We start from the raw sequence: 6,000 nt of genomic DNA on the forward strand, positions 1-6,000 counted from the left end.
ATACTTAGGGCACCAAGTTTTACACCAAATTATGTACTAATGCTGGAAACGGAAGTGGAAGACTCACAAATATACACGCTGGGAAAACATTTAAACTATTTGGGGCGAATTTTGTATTACTATACACAAAACAGGCTCCCAAATCAACTATCGGAGATTATATACCAAAAAAATATATTTTGAGTAACAGAATTAAAAGACTTATCTCGAAGCCTACACGTTCAATGGCCACAAACGATGTCTTCACAAGGCAATTGGAACACTTTCTGCAATGATTTATTAAGTGGTATGAAACAACGATTGCATGAAGAAAGACTGTATAGAAAACAATTCAGCCAGAGCTGGCGGATATATAGATATTTAAACCCAAGCAGATCCCATCTTTACCTAAACAGAAAGTACTCTCAAGCGGAAATCGTGTGGATATTTAAAGCGCGCAGTGGAATGATCCCTCTAGGGTGTAACAGTTTTGATCCCGATGTCTTAAATAAAGAATGTAAATTGTGTAACATGCATGAAATTGAAACAATGCAACATTTTCTGGGCATCTGTCCTATACTTCGGGAATTTAGAATGATATCATTCGGAAAGCCGATATTGAACGATGAGGAAATAATCAACATTCTTGATGGTACAGAAGAAGAAAATTGGCACAAATTAATAAATTATCTCGAAATGAGCTATAAATATAGGCAACTTTTAATAAATGAATTCAATTAAATAAGCAAATGCTTATATAATGCGACAGACGTATTTTACATTGTCGCTAAGTTATAAAATTACTTCTTAGAATTGTAAAAAAAAGAAATGTATTTTTATGAAAATATTCAATAAAGAAGTTTACTACTACTACCTTTCATTGTCTATTGAAGGGGTTTTGGTCGGTGCAGTCCCCAAGGTATTTGGACCCGAATACCTTTCATTTGAGTCCCATATTGCCCTCATTGGTCCACTTTTATATTTGGGTGGTACTTTTGGGGTAAGGGATAGGGCCCGCCCTCCCTTGAGATATCAAAAAATTATATAGCCTATTGCTCTTTCTGGGCCACAATCTGTGAAAATTTATTATCCGATTTTGCTGCAATTTAGAAGAGTGAGCTGTGGCAGGCCAGTCGACATCCTTCTTCAATTTGGCTCAGATCGGTCTAAATTTGGATGTAGCTGCCATATAGACCAATCTCTTGATTTAAGGTTTTTGGCCCATAAAAGGCGAAAAGGCGCACGAAATTTGGGACAGTGAGTTGTATTAGGCTTCTCGACATCTTTCTGCAATATGGCACAGATCGGTCCAGATTTGGATGTAGCTGCCATATAGACCGATCTCTCGATTGAAATGCTTTTTCAAATAGATTTAGTTGATCCAATTGAAAACAGCTGGTAAATGGTCCTAATTTGGAGAAGCCATCATGAACAGAAAGAGGGCAGAGTGGACAAAATTCATTATACAACATTTATCTTCGTCATGACTTTGTTGCGGCTGTTTGCGGTATTATTTTTTAGCTTTCCTACTCTAAGGCGGGCGGGCGGAGATGGGTAGGGCGATTTAAGCAAAATTTTGTTGGCACACTAACATTAACCTAAACTCAAAATTTTGGCATCAGAATCTGAGGTGGGGAGCCTGGGAGGCCCGCCCATCCCCAAAGCCCCCCAAACGGATTGATAGACCAATCAAGTCTTTAGGTACCAAGTCTCTGGAAATCCACCACACCCTTAAACAGGACTGTTACTTATTGGGGTTTATGTAAGAGGAATTTGAGAGTAGAAAATTCTACAGGAAAATTGGAATACATGTTCAACTGAAATTAGGCAGAAATTTCCAAATTAAGAGTACTTTTTTCCAACAAAGCATTATCGGGCGCAACAGAGCGGGCCGGGCTCAGCTAGTTTATTACAAAACCTGTAAGGAAAGGCGGAGCCGACTATATAATACCCCACACCTACCCTGCAATTATAAATTCGGGCAATAGATATATGTATATGGGAGCTATATCTGAATCTGAACCGACTTTTTCGAACAGATCGTTTGAAATTTGTAGTTGCTACGGCCATTTAAGTGCAAATCGGGCGATACATATATATGGGAGCTATATCTAAATCTGAACCAATGTTTACCACAATCAGTAGCGTTTGTTCTTGAGTCAAAAAAGTGACATGTGCAAAATTTCGTGACGGTTGGACAACAAATACGACCTGTATCATGATTACAAGAATATATGGACTCACAGACGGACATGGCTAAATGGAATCAGTCTCGACTACCGGCTCAGTTCGGTATACCATTGATAAGTATACCGATCTGAGTCAATGGGTATACTTATCGATGGGTCTAGCTATTCTCCTTCTTAGCGTTGCAAACAAATGTAACAGGCTTATAATGTCCTGTATTATAGTGGTGGTGTAGGGTATAAACACATACCACTACTGTGGCTGTGACACACCACTACTGAGGCTGTGATAGTTAAAATATAATAAAAAGCCTTATCCGTCTGTCGTGTATTCTTCCTTTATCGTTTGTCGTTTGTAATCAAGATAGAGATCACATTTTTTATCCAATCAATTTCCACATACCACTTTTATAGCTCAAATACAAATACTGTGAATTATGATAAAAATCAGTTCAGATTTAGATATAGCTTTCAAGCATATACATATATCGCTCGATTTTCATTTGTATTGGTGTTTGTGAAAATGTTCAAGCAATTTGCACGAAATAAGTATGACAAGTGAAAGGCCCATTAAATTTCATCAAAATCGGTACACATAATCCGCGTTTGATTTATTATAGTTTTACTCTAAAATATGAACGTTTTTAAAATAAGACAAGTAAAAGCGTGCTAAGTTCGGCCGGGCCGAATCTTATATACCCTCCACCATGGATCGCATTTGTCGAGTTCTTTTCCGGGCATCTCTTCTTTGGGAAAAAAGGATATAAGAAAAGATTTCTTCTGCTATTACAGCGATATCAAGATATGGTCCGGTTTGGACCACAATTAAATAATATGTTGGAGGCCTGTGTAAAATTTCAGCCAATTTGAATAAGAATTGCGCCCTTTGGGGGCTCAAGAAGTAAAATAGAGAGATTGATTTATATGGGAGCTGTATCGGGCTATAGACCGATTCAGACCATAATAAACACGTATGTTGATGGTCATGAGAGAGTCCGTCGTACAAAATTTCAGGCAAATCGGATAATAATTGCGACCTCTAGAGGCTCAAGAAGTCAAGATCCCAGATCGGTTTATATGACAGCTATATCAGGTTATGAACCGATTTGAACCATACTTGGCACAGTTGTTGGATATCATAACAAAACATGTCGTGCCAAAATTCATTTAATTCGGATAGGAATTGCACCCCCTAGAGGCTCAAGAAGTCAAGACCCAAGATCGGATTATATGACAGCTATATCAGGTTATAGACCAATTTGAACCATTCTTGGCAAAGTTGTTGGATATCATAACAAAACACGTCGTGCGAAATTTCATTCCAATCGAATAAGAATTGCGCACTCTAGAAGCTCTAGAAGTCAAGACCCAAGATCGGTTTATATGGCAGCTATATCAGGTTATGAACCGATTTGAACCATACTTAGCACAGTTGTTGGATATCATAACAAAACATGTAGTGCCAAAATTCATTCCAATCGGATAAGAATTGCGCCCTCTAGAGGCTCAAGAAGTCAAGACCCAAGATCGGTTTATATGACAGCTATATCAAAACATGGACCGATAAGGCCCATTTACAATACCAACCGATCTACACCAATAAGAAATATTTGTGCAAAATTTCAAGCGGCTAGCTTTACTCCTTCGGAAGTTAGCGTGCTTTCGACAGACAGACGGACGGACAGACGGACGTACATGGCTAGATCGACATAAAATGTCACGACGATCAAGAATATATATACTTTATGGGGTCTCAGACGAATATTTCGAGTAGTTACAAACAGAATGACGAAATTAGTATACCCCCCATCTTATGGTGGAGGGTATAAAATTGAGTGTATTGGATTGTTTTTCTATCTTGGCCTGCTCCCCACCTTGCAAAATAATGGGGCATTATGCCAGATTATTAATTATAAGTATGTATGTATGTAACTTAATTATGCCTATGGAAAGAACCTCCATACAGGGCAATACACACATTAGTTGACAGTACTTAGCACTAAAAAAAATCTGGGGGGTGCTTAGCACTCCCAGCATCCCCCCAGATACGCTAATGTCGTCATAATATTTTAAGTCAATCTAGCCATGTGCGTCCGTCGGTCCGTCCGTCTGTCGAAATCGGGCTAACTTTCGAAGGAGTAAAGTTATTGGGTTGCCCAAAAAGTAATTGCGGATTTTTTAAACGAAAGTAAATGCATTTTTAATAAAACTTAGAATGCACTTTAATCAAATATACTTTTTTTACACTTTTTTTCTAAAGCAAGCTAAAAGTAACGGCTGATAACTGACAGACGAAAGAATGCAATTACAGAGTCACAAGCTGTGAAAAAATTTGTCAACGCCGACTATATGAAAAATCCGTAATTACTTTTTGGGCAACCCATATTTCTTATTGGTATAGGTCAGTTGGGATTGTTAACGGGCCAAATCGGTTCATGTGTTGATAAAGCTGCAATATAAACCGATTTGGCTGAAATTTGCACATATCGTTGAGGAATGATTTCCAACAACTGTGCCAAGTATGGTCTAAATCGGTTGATAACCTGATTTAACCGCCAAAAAAGCCGATCTCCAAATTTAACACTCTGAGTCACTGGAGGGCGCAATTTTTACTTGATTTGCCTGAAATTTTGGAGGTAATATTTTTCTATGATTTCCAACAGCCATGATAAGTACGGTTCATATCGATCATTAACTTGATGTTGTTCTTATATGTACTGGAAAAATCATTCAAAGAACTTGACAAATGCGATCCATGATGGAGGGTATGTAAAATTCGGCCCGGCCGAACTTAGCTCTTTTTTACTTGTTTTAGATAATTTCATTATGTGATAGCTGTATAATTTATAATCGATAAAAAAAAAAGTTTTAGCCAGAGAAGATTTTTTATGTTTATTCATTTGCTTCCATTGCACTCTCTACCATAAAAATGTTTGTGTCTTAAGTCTTTTGTTTTATTCGTCCCTAACAGCATTTCCTTATTCATTTTCCCATAGAAAATGTTCGTGTCTTAAGTCTTTTGTTTTATTTATCCCTAACAGCATTTCCTCATTCAATAAAACCGGTTGTTCTTTGTTTTTTTTATCAAGATTTCTGGTTTATTGGTAAACACTTTTGCTTAAGTAGGTTTTTCACTTAAAGGATCTGCCTTCTGCCATGGGCCCTTAAGAATTAACCAATATCTGTTTATTAAAGATCGCAAAGGGGTATTGATTGCTGTGTATCATACTCAGAGAGAGAGAGCAGTTTTAAAGCATAAAAACCAGTTGCTGCTAAAGCCAAGGGATTGCCAAAACATAATGAGTAGTAATGTTTATAAAATGTGATTTTAATTTAATTACAGATAAATGAATGAGGGGTTAGGTCAGGATCTGGTAGAAACTGTATATGTTTTCGAATAATTGCATGTAAACAGTAGTGTGTCAAGGTAAATTCAACAGGAAGATCTTGCGAAAGAGACTGCATTATTCAAGTTCATAAGCCACAAAGTACCATGTAATGTAGCTGGGAATAAGAGCATACATGTGATCATATGTATGTATGTCTAGGCCTGGCAGATGATCGCGTGTATATTCCTTATTAAAACATTTGTCTGCTTAATGCTTTTTCTTCATTTTTTTTTGCCGCTCTGTTTGTCATGAATTTTTGTTTCTTTTAGGTCGATTTTGTGTGGGTAATCTACATATCATGCTGACTTTGACATTTTTTTTTCTCATTTTTTTCGGGGCAATCATGATTTCCATGTTAATCACAAACTTTGCTTGAATTGTAAGAAAAAAAATATGGTTTAAAATTAAATTTTATTATGCAGTCATTCGTATCCACATTACTTGCC

The 6,000-nt window shown here is 37.1% G+C and overlaps 1 protein-coding gene across 3 annotated transcripts in view; it reads right to left on the bottom strand.

Moving 5' to 3' along the window:
* Nucleotides 1–6,000, bottom strand: part of LOC106081217 (estradiol 17-beta-dehydrogenase 11) — a 111,891-nt gene that overhangs the window by 18,286 nt on the left and 87,605 nt on the right. The window lies entirely within an intron of this gene.

This window comes from Stomoxys calcitrans, chromosome 3, assembly GCF_963082655.1.
Source record: "Stomoxys calcitrans chromosome 3, idStoCalc2.1, whole genome shotgun sequence".
NCBI classification, from domain to species: domain Eukaryota; kingdom Metazoa; phylum Arthropoda; class Insecta; order Diptera; family Muscidae; genus Stomoxys; species Stomoxys calcitrans.